Genomic DNA, 23163 nt, shown 5'->3' with positions numbered 1-23163 from the left:
CCTGTGTATATGGTGCATGTGTGTGAGTGAGACATGAGGGAACTGTTAGGAATCCATTTCTACTGTGGTTTCTGGGGATGGAAGTCAGATCTGAAGGCTACATAGGAAGTACTTCACATGCCATGCCGAGCCATCCTTGTGGGCCCAAGAGTCACTGTAAGAAACATAATTTCCAAAACTTTTTAAACAGACTTCAAAGATGTGCTTCTGCGGGAGACTCGACATGAGTCACGAAGACTCCACGTGAGTCACGAAGACTCCGCGTGTGCACCCAGTGTCCACTGATCGCTGCTCTCTCACCTCCTTATTAGCCCTCCCCCAGGCTGCTCTACGTAAACATTCTCAATTGCCTTTCTTCCTCCGTACTCTCCCTTCTCCCTGTAATTTGCTCTCCCGTCCTACTCCCCTTCCTAAACCATCAGGACTCAAAAAAAAAAAAAAAAAAAATAACCTGCTCTTTCGTCTCTAATTTTCCAATTTGCATTTTCCCTTCCAGCCTCAGCAATCAATTTCTAACCACACCATTCCACTTAGAGAGCCCTCACGAAGGTCACTGATGAGTTCCAAATTGCCAGATGCCGTGTGTGTGTGTGTGTGTGTGTGTTTGTGTGTGTGTGTGTGTGTGTGTGTGTGTGTGGTGTGTTTTAAACTTTGTGATGCTGGACTTTGCTGTATCCTTTATCCCTGCTGACACACTCAGCTTCCTGAAAGCTTGCAGCCTTGACGACGATGTGCTCTGTCTTTCTATCATCACGCTTCTGCTCACTGGCTCCTTCTTCCTCTATTTCATATCTTTCCTGTGTGACTCCAAGGAGGCTCCAGTCTGCAGCTGAGCACAGTTTCAGAAAGTTAACCAATTAGCCTGAATCTGAATTAAATAAAATCGAGTCCATCTCCATCCTCTAAAGCATCTTCTACCTTTGTAGATGCATTATGAGTTACATTGTCATCCTTAAAATAAATATCCCTGGATTTCTCCCTCTCTCTTACTCATCTTTTGAGAATTTATTAAATACCTTTATTCTTTAAGAGAAGAAAAAGAACAGGTTAATAAGACGTGCACTGCAGTCTCTAGCCCATCAAAGGCAGCCCAGCTAACAGGAGGGCACCGACCTCGTACATCCAGACTCTTCCTACATGAACGCCACGATTGGCCCTTTAGTAGGAAAACAAGAACTTAATCGTAATCCCCACCTAACTGCCTGAAGCCTTCCCGTGATAGTCACTTTGAACTGGCTTAAACTGTGTATAAATGCTCAAGCTGGCAATTACAGGGAGAGCAAAGACCATGGTCTCGGGGGGGGGGGGGGACCAACGCGGGAGAGAACATTAGGACTTTTCTGAGGACCAGATAGCATTTAAATTGTTGCCTAGCAGTCCTTGCAATTGTCAGTCGCTTGCTTAGGATTAGAAAAGCAATGTAACTTGTACATCTTGAAGTCTAAATACCTCAAACTAAGGAGCAGATGTCCAACACAAATAGCCACCTATAAACTTAATACGTATGATTCTAGGAAATGCCCTGGAAGCAGAATTTACAATCAAGTTAAGCAAATTTACAAACTGAGGGAATATGTGCTGGATTCACCCAAACAAATCATTTCAGCTATTTGTCTACAGATTATAGTCTCTCTGACAGACTGTTATTGGCTCATGTCGCAAACTGGAGCCTACTGACTCATAGTCTGGCCTACCACATAATTAGAGAACATCTTACCCCACAATTTAACATATTGTAATCTTTCTACAGTTTAAAAACATTATCTAGTAAAAACTATAAATATGTAATTTATCTTTGCGTATGTGTATACAATGTGTGTGTGAGTGTGTATGAGAGAGAGAGAGAGGGAGAGAGAGCAAGAGCATTTATGTATGTGAATTTGGGTACACATACAGGTCTAAGGTCAACCTCCAGTGTAGCCACCATCCCTACCCTTTGTCTGAGTCAGGGTCTCTTTGTGGTTTTCTGCTGCAAATGCCAAGCTAGCTGGTCCAGAGCTCCTGCAGATTCTCCGCTGTTTGTTGGACAGGTACTCCAACATCCGCTTTTATGTAGGTTTGGGAGATTGGAACTCAAGTCCTCAGTATGTACAGCATGGCAAGCTTTTTCCTCCCACAGGCCCTCATACTCAGCTCCCCATATCACATTCTTTATGTTGTTTGATTCACCTCCAACCCTTAAAATAATTATTTCACGATTAAATAGAGTTGGTAAACAAGGGGGTTCTGGGGAGGAAAACTCAGTTAGTGGGGAAGAAAGGCGTAACTCGAGTTTTTAAGTAAAATTTCGTGTTTGAAAAGATACGAGTTATTAAATTAAAATGGAATTTGTACTCCTCAATTACATTTCAACATTACGCAAAAGCCATTTTCATAAAGAACTCTCTCTTGCTACGTAAAACGCCTCGTTGACATTCAGGTCACCCTAAACTGAGAGAATGGTTAGAAACTCAACAGATGCCTGTACACCGGCATCTAACCCACTTCGCTTCAGATGAGTCTTCACAAAGCGGAGTGTCGTGAAAACGCTGGTGGCTTCTTCAAAGGGTCTTCATTCAGACGCATGGGATAAAGACGGCGTAAAGGGCGCTGTAATGCCGAGCAGAATCTGATTGAGGTAAATGAGTGTTTTCAGGAGGTGTTTTGATGTCTGTTTCCCATTAACGATAGAACAAAGCCAAGGAACAGCTCTAGCCTCTGCCTCCCACGCACCTCAGCTCACCCCTGTCAATCTTCGCCACAACAGATCTTCCTATTAACTGGCATGAACAGAAGTGCTCCGCCATGCATGTAACCTTAGCTCGAGGCAAAAACGTTCTGAAAACCTAGCAGAATCGGGAAGAAATGGTTAGGCAGGAAAGAAATTAAATCACAGTATTACTCGCTCGCCCCCCCTGATCTGGACTTATTTCCATCCTAGATTTCTTGTCTGGCTTTTACCAAAATATAGAGTGGTCTGAATTTATCTTGGGTTCTCTTTCAACCCACATAGTCTTGGCTTCCCAGGAACGGAGCACAACACCCTCTCAGGCATATCCCTGTTTCCTATTAAATATGGCTAAATTCTTAGTGTCTTCTGGCCCTTTCAAAGTGGCAGCGAAGTTGAAGTAATTGCAATAAATACCTTCTAATAAGGACAGCTATAAAAGCCTGAAGCCACCCACATCCCACAGGAAAGCAAATGCATTTTTAGCAATAATTTGGACTAGAGAAAGGTAATATTTCTGTTCACAAAAAAAAAAGAGAGAGAGAGAGAGGGGCATTTTGAGACTAGATGAAACCTGAATCTCTTCTTCTCCTGTTTCCTGCATTTCTGCTGGAACTTCTGTCGCTCTTGTTTACTGCTCAGGGCAGCGTGTGGCTGAGGAGTCAGGACCAGGGTGTGAGCTCATCGCTGCTACTATAGGTCTCTGATCTATACATCTCCTGGGATGAGGAACTTAATCTTCTTAAGTTTCGGGCTCATTGATCCTAAGTGAGTTTTATGAAATTATCTAATTCATCACTGACTTTGTTATAAACATGGAAAACACCATGGGATGAAAGGTTTTCTTTTGTTATTGTCTTGGTTCTGTTACAAGCCCTACCCTTTTCATTATCTGAGTCTACAGTCAGGACAGTCTTGGTTTGTTTTTACTTTAGCCAGTGAGAAGACTCTTTTCTGTTACACTGGAAAAAAAAATAATTTCACAGCTTTAACTCTTCAGTTGATAACATTTTCCTAATGAACTACATGTGATAGGCTCTTTATAGTTAATAACCAGGCAAGAAGAAATAAAAATCAAGACCTTGGCATGTGGCCAGGCTGTCATCATTGGCTTTTGTAAAAAGAAGACAGTTGAATTTCCAGATAATCCAAGAGGAGAAAAAGTATATTTGTCCATATGCCAAGCAGGCAGTGAGGAAATGAAAGTGGCATGACATAGCTTCGAGCTGCGGGAACGAAGGAAGAAGCAGACGCAACCTTCCACTTCCAGGGCATGCTGTACAGCAGACGACAGTGATAGGAGAGGGAAGCTAGCAAGGTCCCAAAGTATAAAGGCAGGATCAGAAATAGTGGCCAAATCTCAGCAGCAGCTGACCACTACCGCTGGCATTTAGCTGCCACGAAGGACAGCAAGCAAAGCCTACAACACAATAGTTACGGGAGATGTGTGATTAATACTTTTTATTTTAAAACCTCTGAGAATCGTTTCCATGCTTGCTGATCTGAATGTTAGTTGACCTTTATCTGTGAGAGCAGCTGTCGTCTCTAGGGCATGTTCCAGTATTAGTTACAACATCCCTAATCATTCTGCCCATCGATTCATCTTCTTCTTAGGATCTGTCGTTATGGCGAGGGAGATGGCTCTGTGGGTAAGGCACTGCCCACGCAGGCTGAGGACAAGGGTTTGGATCCCCACCCAGCTCCAGTGTAAAATGTCTGGCAACATGGGAGCTACTGTCCATCCCAGCAGGGGGATTCCAGGAAGCAGGAATGAGGAACCTCAGAGCAAACTGGGCTGTGTATGAAAGCAAGCCAGTGTGCTGCTCTTACTAAAGACCAGTAGTGAAATAAAGTATGATTAATGATTGATGTGGGCGGGCACAGCCCACTGTGGGCAAGGCTCTCCCTAGGCAGGCAGGTCTCGCTGTATAAGAAAGCAGGGAGCAGCGTTCCTCCGTGGTTTCCACTTCGGTTCCTACTTTAAATTTCTGGGCTGGCATCCCTCAGTAACAGACTGTGACCTAGAAGCACACAATTAAATAAACCCTTTCTTCCTAAGTTCCCGGTGTGTCACAGCAGCAGAGAGTGAACCAGAACACACACACACTTTCCACTCTGCACACTGAACGACTGGGATGATATGTAGCTTTATTTTGGGTGTTTTAGCTTTTTGAGGCGTGTGTGTGTGTGTGTGTGTGTGTGTGTGTGTGTGTGTGTGTGTGTTACTTACACATGCATACATGGAAAAGGTACTTTCTCATTCTACAGGAAGTCTCTTCACTTGGCCTACTTTCCCTTGATTTTTAAACTGCAGTTGGCCCCACCTGTAACTTTGCCACTGTGCCTTTTCAGAGGCTTCTTCATCGTGACAGCACCTTGAAGAGAGTCCGTTGTGTTTTCCTCTAGCAGCTTCACTGTTTCAGATCCTACATCACAGTCCTGGCCCACTCCCAACTGATTTCTGTACAGGGAGAGAGATCTAATTTCATTCTTCTATGTGGGAAAATCCAAGTTCCCCAGGACTGTGAGTTGAAACGGCGATCTTTTCTCCGAAATGTTTTTGACCCCATTGTCAAAGATGAAGTGGTTCCAGCTGTGAGGGTTTACTTCTGGGTCCTCTATTCTGCTCCGTAAGTCTTTGTGTTGCAGTTGTGCCAGTGACATGCTTACATTTTGTCACTCTAGCTCTTAAGCATAACTTATTCCAGGCATTTGGATGCCGCCCACACTGCTCTTTCTGCTCAGTGCTGCATTGGCCAGCTGGGCTCTTTGCTGCTTCCACATGCGTTCTAGAACCTTTAAAAAAAAAAAAAAAAAAAAAAAAAAAAGTTGTGTTGAAGAATGACATTGGAGTTCTGAGGGGGATTGTATTGAATCTGTAGGTCACTTTTGGCAATATGGCCATTGTGACAGTATTAATATTGCCAACGCAAGAGCACGGGATGCCTTTTCATCTTCTAGTATCTTCTTCAATTTCTTCGGTATTTTTAAGTTTTCATTTCAAAGTCTTTGAAACACTTGGGTGCGTTTCTGAAGTATTTTTGAAGTTATTGTGAAATGGATTTTTTAAGAAAGTTTATTGTCTGGATAGATAGATGATAGATAGATAGATAGATAGATAGATAGATAGATAGATAGATAGACAGATAGATGATAGATAGATAGAAATAGAGAGATTGATTGATTTTTGTGTTCTGCTACATTTCTGAAAGTGTTAAACAGGCCTGGGGATTTTCTGGTGGAGCATTTGGGTTCTTTTAAGGATAGGATACGTCATTTGCTAGGAAAGATCATTTGGGCTCTCTCCCTTTCCTGTTGTAACTCTCCCACCTCAAGGTTCTAGCCAATACTTCAAGCATACACTGTCTAGGACTGGGATGAATGGATAGCCTTGTCTTGTTCCTGGTCTTAGCAGAAATGCCTTCAGATTCACATCACTTAGGATAAGAACTGAGACATCTGGGTAAGACGGCAGGTGAGAGGCTGCTTCTGTGAAAGCCTGTGGAAGAGAGATACAGACTAATTAAAAACAGACTTTATCCTGGGGACAGAGGTAGAGGAAAAACTTTGGGTATCCATGAATGAAGTGAAAAGACATGGAAAGAGCAAAAACAAAGACACACAGAAGCAAGAAAGCAGGGCCTAAGTGATGGAGCTTCTTGTGGGAGAAGGGGCCTCCCACAATGGTAAATCTAATGAAGCCAAAAACCCTTGTAACCCTCAAATGCCATTGCAGGTTGTGGTACACAGTGATTTCTCCAGCAGACAGACAGCAGTGGAGAGACTCCCATTAATTCAGAGGACAGCAGTCAGGCCCCATCTTGAGAGAGAGTCTGTTGTGATAAACTAAATACTTTGGGGCCTGAGATCAGGAAATATCCATAGATTAGGGTTCTTCAGTTTGGCCTGTCCCAGTCCTCAGTTCACAGAACTGGATTTCACCAGCTGAGGGTTATCCAGCAATTTGGTAGCTCTGAACCCAAAGCCAGCATGGAGAGCAACTTTTAAGACCACTTATCTGTGTTTCATTGCTATCGAGCCTGAGAACTCTGAAGTTCCAGGAATGTACATGATATTCACAGAGCAGCCCTTGGTAGGGCTATTGTATACTCAAATTTCCTAAGAAGAAGAAGAGCAGGGTGTCCAGCTTTGCGGGGCTACTTCTCACATGCTCAGTGCTCCTCAACCCCAGCTAAACACAGCCATCCCACGAGGTATACATAGTCTTAGAAGCTAAGTAGGGCTGCAGAGCTTGCTGATACACAAACACGAAGACAGCTGTGGTGGACCTCAGACTCTTGTCCAATACAGGCTCATGGGACACGGCGAAGGAAACAAGGGTCTATATGAGTGTCATATAGAATAATGCTGGTCATTGGTCTGTTATATGTGTCTGTTCTATTTCTTCTATTCCTGCTTTCCTCCAGGATTTTTCTTATGGGGGAATACTGAGCTTTGCCAGAGGCCTGTTCTGCTTCTATCAAAATGATCCTGCGATGTACAATTGTGTTTGTGTCTCAAGGGAAGAGGGGCGTTTAACACAGACACTCAAAGAAAAGCCAGTGTGACAACAGACCCAGAGCAAGGTGAAGATGCTGCCCTTGCAGTCTGGAGACATGACGCCATTAGCCAAGGAATGGCAGCAGCCATTAACCAAGGAATGGCAGAAGCCATTAGCCAAGGAATGGCAGCACCTTTGGGAGCTGGCAGAGCCAGTGAGCATGTGTGGAGAGTCTGGCAGCAGCACAGCCCTACTGACATCTGAGTTCCAGCCCATTGAAACTGAATGCAGACTTGAGGCCTCCACGCCTGAAAAGAATAAAGTTCTGGGTTTTTAGGTAATCTTGTTTGTTAATAATTTGTTGTAAGAGCCAGAGGAAACTAATAAAGTATAATATATTACTCATGACATCATTCAAATGAACACACAGAGGAAAGACAAAAGCAAAAAAGCCAAAATGTTCACAGTGATTCCAAGTCATGAGATGAGGGCATTATTAGTTTTTCTTTTCTGATGTATGTGTATGTATGTATTTGTATGTATGTTGGAGATCTTTTCCCTTGAGAAAAAGGGAATGGACAGTGGTAGCTATTCTCCTTGGCAAGGAGAATGCAAAGGAGACTTTCTCTGACAAACTGTGAGAAAGTCCAGATGTTTGCATGAGTAGTTTTCCTTTATTGCTATATATCCCAGTTATTTAGCTCTATGTAGAAACTGATTTAAATTATTTTCTTAAGCAAGTGACACTAACTTTGGATTGAGAACTCTGAAGTTTCCCAAGACCGAGAAAGTGCCTTTGCTGCAGAGGCACACTGTCCCATTTTCCCTTTAGTTATATTGAATAGGAGGAAAGACACCTCCTTGCCTACCCCAAACCTGACTGTGAGTACCACCCTTAGGACATACCCAGCACTAACTAACGCTCAGCCATAGAGACACACAACCAAACAGTTCTTGCCTGTCTTGTTTAAACACTATGACAGTCCTGTTCAGTTTCTTTTTTCCTTTCAAATTACCACTAGTATGAACGTTAACATGTTGTAAATAAATAAGAAAGGAGTTTATTCATTTTACTAAACAAGATTTAGGTAAAAGCTATAACTGTGATGTAAGCTTAAATGCTGGGCATGAGGAGAAAAGCACAGGATAGGAAGAGGCAGAGATAAAGGGTGGCACCGGTGAAGGAGAGCCAGCAAGCCCCTGGACACCAAAGTAGGGGAGGAAAACTCTTCCAACAAGCTGGAAAGCTTTGCAGGAAAGCAAAGGATGAGTGCTGGAGAAGGTGGGCTTCCCTGTGCAAAGAGGCCTTGGGTCTGAGGCTGTGGTCATTCACTCCAGTTTTCTACTACTTAAATGACAAAATGGAAAGCCTATTGTGTCTTTAAGAGCACAAACAAATAGAATGTACAGCCTTAAAGCTGTTCAGTTTCAGGATTTTGGAATGATTTCCATATCATGACTTTTACACGCTCCATTCAGTTGTCGAAGCACCTTGAACATGGAAGGACACTTTTACCAGGAAGACAAGTAAGGACACTACTATCAGTCTGGGATTTTGATGGAGGCATTTCCTGTCACCTTTGAGCAGGAATTTCCATCTAGGTTTCCAGCCTGAGAGATGCCATATCGTCTCTTTCATCAGGCTTACAACTCTTCAGCCAGAGTAATAAGATCAAAACAGAGGCAGCAACATGGATGTGACAGAAGAAAGTACATGTCTGACGTGACGCGATACAGGTGCCTGTCTACTCACCACAGAAGGACACTCACTACTTCCTTAGCGCAACTTTAAAGTTTTCAAAACCCACTGTTAATTTCAGGAAGATCTCTCAGGCCTGTGCTAACATAGTGACAGTCTCTCACTTGATTGACTGTATACTAGTTTATAAAGTCTTCTTAAACACCTCTGTGTGCTTATAAGTACCAGCCCACACCCACCTTCTCTGATGAGATTGAGTCTTTTGTTCCGAAATGTGACATCTAAGAAATTTATGTTAAAAATCAAATGATGTGAGCTGTATCCTTCACCAGTTTTGAGACCGAGTGCAGTTATGCTTTCAGCTCTTGCATTCCGCAGCTATGGGAAATCCTATACTAAAGGCCCCTCCCATTCTCAGAGACCATAGCCAGCTCTACAGGTTTTGAGCCAGGAGATTGAGGTAGGAGTGGGGGGAGGGGTTGGAATGAGGTGGCCTTGAGTATTTTTCCCACGTGTTTTGAAGCTGTCATGTAAAGGCACCTCTTCGAACTGTCTTACTTTTAACTCTTCTTGCCAAGGATCCTGGGGCCTGACTTGATCGAAATGTGTAAAACTTTGATGAAATATCTTAAGTCATTGCTTCAACAAGTGTTGTTTTCCTCTACAGAAAATAAGCATCGTATTTTAATTCTGAGATTTGAAAGATATTTAATTATCAAAGACAAAAACCCTTATTTTTTGTTCAAAAGCTGAAATTTTTCAGTGTGTGTATGTGTGTGTGTGTGTGTGTGTGTGTGTGCACGTCCTCTCAATAGTGTTCAACACTCAATAAGAACACCCTTCCTTCCGTAGACACCTCAGCAGCTCTCAGCACGTCATTATTTTCAGGATGATTAGCGGTTAACAAGTGCATGATATCATCCACTTGCATTTATTAGGTGCCTAAATGAATGTCGTATTATGCTGCATGCTGTATGAGGCAAGTCAAATAGACACAGTCCCAACCCTCATACTTGTCTTTTTCACATCTCAGCATGATGTCATCTGTGTAGTGCCGAGTGGCAGAAGGCTGTGTTAAGAGTATCCCTGTGATGTGCTCTAGGAAAGCCCATTTGGGAGTTGAGGAACCACCCTGGCTTTTACATGGACGTTCTGATAGTGACCTTATTCTCTGATGCACGCTGTAATGAATAAACTGGCTACCATGCAGTCAGTTTAAAGAAAACTTCCATTATTTATTTTCACTGATCAAGACGGTTATAGCACAGTTTCCCAAAGTGTAGTAAACTTAAACTCTTCAGTGTTGCTTGTGGTACTTACTTATTCATGCAAATATAAATAAGGCAGTGTCCCGCCAGGATGTCATATCTTTATATTTAAAGATAACTGATGGCGCCACTGTCGTACTTGCCTTTAGAACTTACAGGTAAATGCAAATCAGCATCACCAAGATCTGCTGAGGGCTCTAGGGAACAGCAGGCTGAAGCTGCTGAAACTGTTTAGACTTTACCTTAAAATACAAAAGGTCGTAGGTTACAGGCCCAGTACTAGGAGTTTAATGGAAAAGACTAAGCTCTAATGCTGGGAGTAAAGAAGAGTTCAGTGTCAATGAGCCCGGCTGAGGATGGCAAGCACCTTGACTCCGGCTTAGGAACCAGGCACATAAACCATCTAGAGGCGCGGTTCTCACCCTTCATAACGCTGCGACCCTTTAATATGCTTCTCATGCTTCAACGACCCCAACAATAACGTTATTTCCATTGCTATAGTTACAACTGTAGTTTTGCTACTTATGAAACGTAATGTAAATATCCGTGTTTTCCGATGGTCTCAGGGACCCCGTAAAAGGGTTGTTCATCCCCCACATGGGTCATGACCCACAGGTTGAGAGTCGCTTTTCTATACGGTGTCAATGCTATGCAGGAGATGGAGAGTGAAGAACAGAAGTTGTGAGGCAACAAACTCAAGTCGAAGCGCTCAGCAGTAAGAGCTCAGGTTCAAGTCAGAAGGCTTAGGGACATCAGGAGATCGTCAAAAGCGGCATTTGCCACCAGCCAATGAGTCAGTGAATCTGTAGGTTTTTAACTGTTAATACCAGAGAGAGAATTAGTGTCATAGCAAATAATAATATCAAATTTCAGATACCCTTGGCTAAAAAAGAGGAACAAAATGAAATGCAAAGTAATTCTGACCCAAGCAGCCAAATTCTAAATGTGTTAGACATTTTGAGTTGACTTAAGGTGATAGAATTCTATAAAATGTAGTACCACAAAGCCCCTCCCACCTGCTGCAGTAGTACCCACATCACCCTCAGCAACCAGTGTGCCTAGCTTCACGTGGCCCGTGGATACACGGCCTCGGCTTTACCACAGCACACACTGTGCCAATTCCACTCCTGGAGAGCAGTATTGACTTCCTGCAGTGCCCAGAACCAGCGCCAATGTTGTGTACCATAAAGCACATCAAAAAAATGAAAACAGAAACAATAAACCCAAACCCACATTGACTGGTAACACCACCTGATAAGGGTGTGAAGACAGCTGATCCGTCAGATATGCTCCACCCAAGGTCACAGGAGAAGAACAGAAGGAGGCAGCGTTCCGCTCCGGGAGAACATAGCAAATCAACAACAGTGGTCCTCCGAGAATAATGTCGACAAATGCCTCAGACATAATTCAAAAGGATGGTTATTTCACAAAGCCAAATGAGACTCAAAGTAGCGCAAATAGTGTATTAGAACTGGGAAAACAACATGGGGTGTGACTAAGAAATTCAGCAGAAGGGAAGATCTTGAAAAAGGCTTCACATGGAAGGAGGAAAAAAAAAAAAACATGTGTAGATAAAGCAATTTTGAGCAAAAACTGCAAAGTTGGACTCACCACAGAGTCAGAATTTCAGGCAAGCAACAGATAATCAAAGCAAGGTTGTAGCACAAAAGTAAATACATAGGCAAATTTAGTAAGTGAGAGTCCAGAAAATGTCCATGCCTTGACAGTCAAAAATACACATTCCATCGAGGATAGCATCTTCCACACACGTCGCTGAAAAAAAATAGCATTTAAATGCAGAAGACGGAAGTGGGATCCCCATTTCTCACCCTATACAAAAATAAACTTAAAAGAGACCGAAGACCCAAATGTAAGTCTTGAGACCACGAGTCTACTAGAAAATATAAGAGAAAGCCACTAAGATGCCAGTACTTACATTTCAGATGAGGCCTCAAGAAAAGTGTAAACAAAGCAAACACATAAACATCAACAGATGGGAACACTTCAGATCAAGCAGCTAGGAAAACAGCCAGTGGGTCAAGAGGCAGTCCACAGGATAGGGACAAACTACCCAACTGACATGATATCCAGGATATATTAGGAACTTCAACATCTTCAATGACACAAAAAGAGCAGGCCATATAAGAAAAGGACATATAAGCAGGCATTTCTCAAAAGAGGAAACTCAGGGGCTGGAGAGATGATTTGGCAGTCAAGAGCTGCTCTTCCAGAGGACCTGGGTTCACTTCCCAGCGCCCACATGACAGCTAATAACCCTCTGCCACTCTAGTCCCAGTGCATCTGATTCCCCCTTGTGGTCCCTGGGGGCACTGGACACATGTAGTATACACACAGGCATGGAGAAAAAAAATACACCTAAAATGTTTAAAACTTTTTAATTTATTAAAAAAAGAAGAAGAAACTTAAGTGGCAAGTAGAAAAATGTTTGACTTCAGTAGTTATCAGAGAAAGGCAAATAAAAGGCCACGGGGGCATCATGTCATTCCCTTTGCAATGTCTGGTACCAAAAAGACCAAGCGAGCAAATGCCAAGAACATATACAAAGGAGAACTCCTATACACTGTTGTTGAGCATGTATTGACGCAGCCACTATGTAGAAGAGGCTGAAGCTTCCTCAAGACAGCAAAAATTTATCTACCATGTGTGAAGCGCTATCAGTGTATCCAAGGCACATCTGTATGTTGTTCTCTTATGTGTATGTGAGTGTGCCTGAGTGTATATGTGTGTACCAAGTGTATGCAGGAGGAGGTCAGTAAAAGGTCTCCTCTGGAACTGGAATGATGGAAGGTTTTGTGCCAGCATGTGGGTGCTGAGAATCAAACTCTGGTCCTCTGGAAAAGCAGTACGTGCTCTTAACTACTGAGCCATCTCCTTAAATTATTTTTAAATTAAGTGGTCCAATTATTGAGGAAAGATAGTATCCGACATTCTAATCTGAAAAGGATGTCGCATAAATCTAAATTCTTGCTAGAAATTTGAATAAAACAGGTTGATTTTTTTTGCCCCAAATATAACAATGGAGCTTGGCTCTTTCGGTTCCTGTCTGAAAGGACTTTTCCTCACCCTGGAAGCTGAGTAGCCTTGAGTCATAACAGGCACTGTGATGCCCTAAGACAAAAACTATTACCACATAGAGACCCCCCACGCTCCCTGTGGCAATACATGAAGACTCTGGGCCCTTTGCCCACAATGAACTCCTCACATCAAAGTCTGTGCGTCCATTGTTTATGGCAATGGGCTTGAAGCCTACCAGATTTTGCACAAAAATATCTACTTTATCCAAAATTGCCTACTTTCTGGAATTCTGTCATAAAAAAATAAAACTCTAGGTCTTAAAATTATTCAACAAAAAGAGACAGAAATAAAGACCCCTCCCCACACACATGGTGAAACTGTAGAGTGAATGGAGACCCAGGTTTATAAAAGGCAAATGAGGGAAAAGAAAGAGTAAGGGAAGGAAGGAGACGGGGGAGAGAGGAGGTGTAAAATTACAAATGGGCTCTTGGACACGCAGCAAGTACTCCAGAGAGTGAAGGGTGATTGAAGACCTGGATTAAAAGCAGATCCAAGCAACAAGAAACGTATTTTGTAAGGAAGGACAAAAGCAATGGTTCCAGGGGGACAAAGGAAGTCAGCAATCGGCCCATGACCAGGACAGAGCGACTTAGCCCTTCAGAACTGTGGTCAGAGAGGAGGGGTACAGCACGGAATCAGTGGGCAGAGGCTGCAAGGCATGTCGAGGATTTCTGAATGACCTCAGAGTTTAACTAGACATAGCAAATGACAGCTGACACATAGCTGACCCTCCTCTGCTCTCCAGCTTCTCCAGATAAGAGGGGAATCTGCAGAGAAACAGAAATTCACAGAAGCTAATAGTGACTAAATCAGAATGTGCAAGTCAAAAAAATTTCAAGGAACTTAATTTAAGACTTCGCCTGTGAACAGAGGGGTAAAGGCCCCAAACTCAACTTTTTCTCCACGGTAACATCTTCTGCAAGATTCTGGCTTTTCGAGCAAAAAGATTTTCATACATGAAGTGGGGATAATAGCATAAACTGAATGGAATCAGGATTAAATCCAGTGAGTGTGAAAATATACCACATACATAACACTTATTATTATTGTGAAATAAAGGCCTAATGTTAATTTTAGAGGTTTTATTGTTGTTTGGGGGTGGATTTCTTTCTGCTCAAAATGTTCATGAGTAATAAATTTTGTTCTTTGACAATGTCATATATGGACATTGTTCATACTGTCCTGCCCTCACCCTCTCTCATTTCCCTGCTACCCATCTACCCTTGCCAGCCCCTTCTTCCTTGCAAAACTCTTTCCTATATTCTTGACTTTTTCATTTTGATTTGTGTCCCACAGAGTTTCACCAAGGCTGTCCGCATGACCATGGGTTTCGAATTATCCATTAGAGCCCACTGTGATCATTAGGTACATGGTTGAATGCCATGCTTTTCTCTCTTCCAAAACCTGTTAGTTCAAAAACAAAACCAAACAAAAATCAGCAGGAAGTGGTAGGGACCTGGGAGTTCCACAGCTGACTGGTAAAAGGCCCTGACTTATGGGGGTTCAGTGTGTTCTCGTTTGCGTTCTATTGCTGTGATAAAACATTGATCAAAACAACCTGGGGAGGAAAGGTTTATCTGGTTTACACACAGCCCTCCATTAAAGGGAGACTGGTCAAGAACTCAAGCAGAAACAGCAGTAGGAACTATGGAGTAAACCGCTTCCTCTGGCTTGCTCAACTGCTTTTTCTCGTACAGCCCAGGCCCACATGACTAAAGATAGCACCACATACAATAGGCCAGACCCTCCTACATCAATTAGAAACTAAGAAAATTCCCCAAGACATGCCCATAAGCCAATCTGATGGAGGCAATCTCTCTCTCTCTCTCTCTCTCTCTCTCTCTCTCTCTCCAGGGTTTCTCTGTATAGCCTGGGCTGTCCTGGGACTAGCTCTGTAGACCAGACTGGCCTCCAACTCATAGAGATCTGCCTGCCTCTGCCTCTTCCTGAGCACTGGGTTCCATGATCCATAAAGATGTGCTATAAATTTCTTGCTTAAGACTGATCCCTCATTCTTCTTTTTATCTTCACCACTGTGTTAAACCATGGGTTTCTGTAGACGCCTCTATTCACTTCAGGCTGAGAGTAGCATTTGTCTGCAATTATAATCTCAAATACTATAATGTGGTTTGATGCTATAGAGACTCAGCTATGGAATGGTATTAGGTTGTACCCTCTAGGGCCTAAGACCACTTCATCCATGGGTTTTAGGCTATGTATACAGTACTGGGATTGGATTGCCTCTTGTGGGCAGTCTTCAAATGGAATGGTTACACCCATAACCATCATCTCATTATTATGCTAATGAACACATCTTGTTTGACAGGTTGGTATTGCATTCATACAGTTCACATTTGGGTAAGAGCTTAGATGCTTTAATCACTCCAGCAGTTTTCTTAGTGCCCTCTGGCACTATGAAAGCCAGCCAGCAAGGGGTCTGAAGCTGGGGGAAGCTTCCAGGTCAATTCTATCTTGGTTTCTCTGTATCTTGACCCAAGGTGTGTGGTGTCTTCAACAATGGCATTTTATCAATGAGTTCTATGGGTAACCAAGAGGAGTGGCAAGAACCTGTTTTGATTTGGAGGCCTTTTCAGCCACCTTGTCCAAAATCTCTGTCCATTTGCTGCCTCCAAGAAACACATTCTGCCATCCAAGGTAGAGACTGTCGTGAGGATGGGAAAGGGTATTCCAAGCAAATGGAAGCAGGAAACATGAAGGTACCACCATTCTAATACCTGACAAAATAGACTTCAGACCAAAACCAGTCAGAAGAGATAAAGAGGGTCAGTCACTGCATACTGATGAAGGCAACAACCCATCAAAGGATGCTGCAGCTCTAAACAGATGCAGGCTGAGCACAGGTGCACCCAATTTCATGAAACAAACACTGCTGTTTTATATCTAGCAGTCACAGACTGGCCCCAATATGGCAAGAGTGGATGCATTCAGAACTTGCTCTCTTGACTTACCGGTCATCCTGACAGAAAATAAAAAGAGAAACATCAGAGTTAAGTGACATCATAGATCAAATTGGACTCAGAAGATATCTACAGAACTTTCCACCCCAACAATGAAAAATACACATTCTTCTCAGAAGCTTATGTGACTTTCTCTAAAGTGGACCATAGAAGAAGCCATAAAACAAGTCTCAGCAACTATATGAAAACTGAAATAACTTTTTTTCGTTCTGTCTAACCACAACAGAATAAAGTTACAAATAAACAGTAAAAGAAACCGCAGGCAATCCACAAACTTGTGAAGATTAAAATTTGATGAATGAGCAACTAAGAAAATAAGAATAAATTAAAAAATCATAGAATTTGATGAAAATGAAGATAAAAGCATACCAAAACCTATGGGAATACAATGAAAGTAGTCCCTTGAGGGAAGGACATAGATATCAATGCCTACATTAAAAACACAAAAATGTCTCAAATAAATTACTTAATGATGAGTCTTAGGACCTTGTAGAAACAAGAACAAGCCAAACTTAGAAAGTAGTATATATAAAGAAATAATTAATGTAGGGTATAAAGTAATGAACTAGAAACAAAACTATAGAAAATCAATGAAATAAAGAGTTTGTTCTTTGAAAAGATAAACAAGGTTTAGAAAGCCTTAGCCAAACCAACCAAGGGAGAAAAAGAGAAGACCCAAATTAGTATAATCAGAGAATAAAAGGGAGGCATTGCTATAGTACCAATGAAATTCAAAATACCGTAATGACAGTTCTTAAAAACTTATATCTCACTAAATAAATTGGAAAATATAAAAGAAATGAATGTTTGTAGACACATATGTTAAATATTGAATGAAGATGATACAATAATTTGAATAGCTCTATAGTTAGCCATGATAACTTACAAATGTCCAGGCTCAGATGGATTCACTGCAGCATCTTCCTGAGCCTTTAAAGAATTAACACCAATGTCTTTCCAATTATCCCATAGCGTAGAAGATAAAGAAATCTTCCAGATGCACTTCATAAAGCCTGTGTGACTGTGAAACCCAAACCAGAAACATTGGGGCGGGGAGGGAGGGGAAGAACTGCAGACTAATAACCCCGATGAAAGCAAAAATTCTCAGTAAAATATTTGCAAAAAAAATTAAATAACATCCAAAATATCATCCATCATGACCAAGTTGGCTTCATTCCAGGGTATGGTTCTACATATGCAAATCAGTAAGCATAACATACTGTATGAACAGACTCAAAGATAGTTATCTCATGATTATCTCAACAGATAAAGGAAGGAAAAGAGCCTTCAACAAATTCAACATTCCATCATGACAAAGGCAAAGAAGAGGCTGTGGATGGAAATATCATATCTTATACAATAGAAAACCTATAGCCAGCATCATATTAAATTTTCAAAGCTGAAAACACTTCCACTATGACCAGAAACAACACCAATGTGTCTGCACATTCTACTCTGTTCAATGTAATACTTGATATCTTAGCAATAGTAATAAGATAAGAAAATAAAGGGGAAATAATAAGAAAGAAAGAAGATGAGGTATCCTTGTTTGAAAATCCTATCATTCTACATCTAAGTGATTCTAAACTTTCCACTAGAAAATTCTCTGAATTTATCAAAACATCCAACAAAGGTGCGGGATACCAACACACACAAAAATAAGGTGCCTTAATGACAGACATACTGAAAAGAAATCAGTGGTTCAGTTCCATTCACAATAGCCTCAAAAATGTAGACTAAAAACTTTTAAGTTGTGAAAAAGGAAACCTTAATATGATTTCAAAAGAATCGTTATACTTTCCTACAACACGAACGCACACTTGGGCCTGTCTGTGGGACTCAACAACATTCATGGCACCTGGAGTTACACGGATTACTTGAGCTCAGTACCTCAAAACCAAGATGGAGAAGCCTGTGCTGTTAGTCCATAGCCACTAGTTGTTTCTGACACATTAGTTTTAAAGAGCTTATTTAATAATTTGCAGATTATTTTTGCAAAATTTTCCAGACCCTCCCATGTACCTGCCTCTTGCTTTCTTTCAAATATACAGCATCTTTTTCTTTAAGAGTCTGTGTGTGTGTGCGCGTGTGTGTGTGCGCGTGTGTGTGTGTGTGTGCGCGTGTGTGTGTGTAAAATCCTAAACATATAAGTACAATGTGTTCAGTCCATGTGCTCTTTCCTGGGAAGGACTATTTCCCCTGCTCTCTTCATCCCTTGGTCACCTGTGGGTCTTTGTGGATGGCTGGGGCCCCCTGAGCTTTCCTCCTTCCATGTTCATGTGTGGATGTTACCCTTGTTCAGGCCTTGTCTAAGCAGGTTGGTGGTGGTACAGTTTCCTTTTAATTTCTAGGAGACACAGTCTTACAGAAATGTCCCTCTTCCCCTGGCTCTTATCATTTTTCCAGCACACCTTCTACCATGAGCCCCGAGACTCAGGTGCAGGAGTTGCACTGTAGATGTATCAATTTGAACAAGGCTCCACAACTCTACATTTTGATCAGTGGTGATTTTTGGTCATGGTCTCTGTTTCAAAGAGAAATTTCCTCAAGGAAGGATGAAACTACACTTATCTGTGGGCGTGAGAATAAATATTCAGAATGTAGTTGAGGGTTGTGTTAGTTTAGGAAAGCTGCAGTTGTATGTAGGTTCTCCTTTGCGATCAGAGACTGGACTAGCCCTAGATAAACATTATTTTTTCCTCGTGCATTTATTTATTTGTTCACTTTACATTCCGACTGCAGTCCCCTCCCTCCTCTCCTCTTGGTCCCACCCTCCAACCCTCTTCTCCCATTCTGCCATCCCCCTCTCTTCAGAAAAGGGGAGCACACACACACACCAACCCACCCCAACACATCAAGTAACATCAGGACTAAGCACATTCCAGTGAGGCCAGGCAAGGCAGTCCAACTAGGAGAAAGTGATCCGAAAGAAACTACATAACAAGGAAGGCACAAGGGAGGATGCTTAAATCTCACTCAGAAGGGGAAATAAAACAGACATTGGAAGTGGATGGAGAGGGAACTGAGTGTGAGAGGGAGTGGGAAGGGGATTGAGGATGGGGTTCAGATGTGGGGAGAGTGTGGGTGGGAGGTGAGAGAAGGGAAACCTATGGGCTGCGACAGGGTAGGCTCATCAGAGGACATGAGGATGACTCTGGCTGAGACTTCTAGCAGAGAGGGTTATAGAGACTAAAGTGACCACCTCTTATGATCAGGCCAGGCTTCCAGTGGAAGGAGGGGATGCCAACCTGCCCATAGGAGCTTTGACTCAATATTTACTCTGAATATAAGGTGTGTAGGGATAAAGATGAAGCAGAGATTCAGGGAATGACCAACCAATGGCTGGACCTACTTGAGACCCACTTCATGAGAGAAAGCCAGCCCGTGATACTATTAATAAAAATTCGCTAGGCTTACAGGAACCTAACATAACTGCCACTGAGAGGCCCTACGCTGCATCGGATCAAAACAGATGCTGAAACCGAAGGCCAAACATGATTAAGCAGAGCTCAGGGAATCTTGTGGAAGTGTTTTGGGAAGAACTGAGGGACCCAGGGGGGATAAGAGCTCCACAAGAAGAATAACAGAGTCAAGCAACCTAGGCCTATGGGGGCTCACAGAAACAGTATTTTTTTTTAATTTTGCCATTCTTAACTGAATTTTGGTTTCATAGATATTCTATGTTCCTCTGTATGTGTGTACAAACATTGGCTGAGTTACTTGATTGCTTACGTTCTGTGTTGAATGAACACATTTCCAGGTATAAGTCTTGCTAAGCCAGCGATTTGGGGAAATTCAATTTGCTTCCTTTGAAAGCCCTCCGTAACAATGCTCTGTTATGGCCGCCTGTTGTTGCTGTTGCTGCTGTTGTTCTTCTTTTATCTCCTCAGGCTCTTTACAACTTTACTAATATCAACGTGAATCTGTTTTTGTTTTTTGGGTTTTTTTTTCCTATTAACTTCTGTTGTTTGGTGTCGTCTTGAATGATGGAGATGCTTGTTTTACCACTGCAGAAAACAAAAGTTTCTTGGAGCTTCTTGACAAACACTTGCTATGACCATCCCTAGTTTTATCGGGAGAAAGGGAAGGAAAATAAATATGGCAGATCATTTGAACTTATAAGCAGCATGAGTATAGATAGGGAAACTGCTTGTTCCTTCTTCCAGAGGTGTTGACCATGGTGAAAGTCTTTGGTGCCACAGTTCCCTATAGTGTAAATAATCAGTTGCGCTACAATGTTTGCCTTCACTGAGGCTACCCAGCTTTGGTTCTTGTTGCTTATTAGTAAAGAACCCTAAACACCACACAAGCTAGGCCAGTGGCTTACCTAACTTTCCATAAAGATGCACGTTGGGGAATAGGTCCTGCCAGGAAAACAGATAGCTATGCTGATAAGGAATGTTTATCACAATTTGATAATGGAATGCATTCCTCCTGCCAAGGACTGTCTGCATCTTTACAAGAAATGCTTTAGTGGAGAACCGTTTTTGGTGATAATGAGGCAAATCCTTACTCAAAAGCTGTCCAGCAGCCATCCTGCATAGCATCTGTTTGGCAGAATCTAGACAGTGTTCACAGAGGAAACTTTTGAGCCAAGAGAGCAAAGAAGGGTATCTGGAGATGGATGGGGTGGGAGTGAGCTTCAAATCCATGCTCTCTAAAAGCAGATTGAAATATTGCCAAACTTAGCTTTAAACAATAAAAAAAAAAAATCTCTTATATTTTGAGTTCACAGTGTCAGATCAAATCTCAATTTAGTGTCTTCAAATTTTCTGCAAAAATAGATTATGTAGTGCAATACTTTCTTTTTGTAACCTCTTTCAATATCTTGTCTTATATTTGTTTCCTTATTTGTTTGTGTTCTTCTGGCATCACTACTGACCTCTTCATTCCTTTAAGGTGACTCTGCCAACAGGGGTTCATTCTATTGCCATGTATGTAATCCAGGGATATACAAAGTTTGTCTGCTATCCAATATAGCACTTCCATATTTGTCTTGAAAATCAGATATCCTTTCTAATGATAGATTTGCCATTGTTTGCTGAGTACTTGAAACTTGGAGACAACTTAGTGAAGGTTTATCTCAAGGAAATGATACAGAGTTGAAGATAGAACTATGGAAAGCACAGGGAAAATGCCTCCCAATACTCCTTCCAAAAATAAACATTTTTGAGACTGGTTGCATTTGGAATACTTACAGATAGACTGATATACAAACTTGGAGAAGACATGTGATCACCCCACACATACCACACATACACACACACATACCACACACACACGCACACAAACACACACACATGCACACACACACAGAGACACACTTCATTGCTAACACTCTTAGCTGCACATCATTTTGGGCCTTGCCTTTCCTCTGAATTCTCCAAAATTCCAGGTTTAACCTGGAAGAGAAGTCTGGTCTGTCCTGCTTACTCAAGCAGAGAGCAAGATAATTTCTGCTTTTACTTGTTCCTACTCAGGGATGCTGACGCTGGAAGCTGGTTCTGTGGTCTGAGGGATTGTGCATGCCCATTGGTGGAATACCCTTGTGGCAGCCGCTGCCAGTCATAGAGAGACTATGAGCGCCCTCACCCGAGGATAAACTCCACTACAGTTGCTTCATATTTAATTGGGAGATCTCCTATTTTTCACCACATTAAAACATTAAATACCCAGCATAACCATCTCCTTTTCCTCCTTTAACATCTGTGGGGTTTGAGCAGCCAATAACCATCCCCTAAAACACAAAGTTCTGATTTTGTCTTTTTCCAGGTCCTGACAAGATACCTTCCTGAAACTGATAACTCTCAGAACATCGGCATTAATGCCCCTTTCTTCCACTTTCAGTGTTTTCATGGTGACACGCTGGCCTGAAGAGATTGCCCTGCTGATTGTAAAATAATTACCTTCACTTTCTAGATGGAGTTAGTCAATCCTGTGCTTGCTTGAAAATCACAAGCACAATTTGCTTATTTTATACTTAAAATGGAGCCCTCCTCTCCTATAAGTTTGACTGGTAAGTAAACTGTGGGTGGAAAATGGGTCGTCCTGAATCCTTTTCTGTATAATCCATTTGGAGTGGTGCCATAAAACCTCTTTTTTACCCTTGTCTATGTTAAGGTCATATCTTGCCTGTTTTCTTGGAGCCAACGCTCCTTCAGACGACCGCCGTGACTTTTCTAATGGTTGCTTCTAATTCCCCACTTCTACATTTCATGTCACCATCTCCAGAGAGTCCCTCCCTGGATTTTCTCTCTTTAGTCACTAATTTCCGCATACGTTGGCTTTCCCAGAAGACAATCTTGGGTGTCTTTCCTCAGGTGCTATTCACCTTGTTTGTAAAGACAAGGTCTCTCAATAGTCTGAGACTCACTAAGCATTCTAGGCTGTGAGACTCGTGGATTCACCTCTCTCTACTTCTCTACAAATGCACCACATGCTGGTGTGGTGGTGGTGGTGGTGGTGGTTCTGGGCTGAATTTGCACTGTAATCCTTGCCTTGCAACTGAGCTATCTCCCCAGCCCCAATGTTTATTAGAGGTTTTATTTTCACTCATTTCTTGTTTGGCCACCTCCATAAATACTCTTTCTTTGTTATGTCCATTTCTATGTCTTGAGTTCCTAGAAAAGTTGTCACCACATAGGGGAGTTCAATAAGTATTTGTTAAATAAGCGTGCAAAGCATGACTGTTCTGCATCTGTTTCATTGTGTGACAAATAGAGAAACAACTAAGAAAATATACTGAGAACTATTATGAATATATAATTAAAGTTGTACATAAAATACCAGATATTGAGAGTTGCTACATCCCTAAGTGTCTGCTACCAGACAGTTAGCTTCTTCTCGGGCACAGAAACAGCCTCTCCATCTGTCTACACCCCTTAGCCTTTTTACTATATGTTAAAACAGTATCT

Source organism: Psammomys obesus, unplaced genomic scaffold (assembly GCF_907164565.1).
Source record: "Psammomys obesus unplaced genomic scaffold, mPsaObe1.curated_primary_1811, whole genome shotgun sequence".
NCBI lineage: Eukaryota > Metazoa > Chordata > Mammalia > Rodentia > Muridae > Psammomys > Psammomys obesus.
This window is presented reverse-complemented; position numbering follows the sequence as displayed.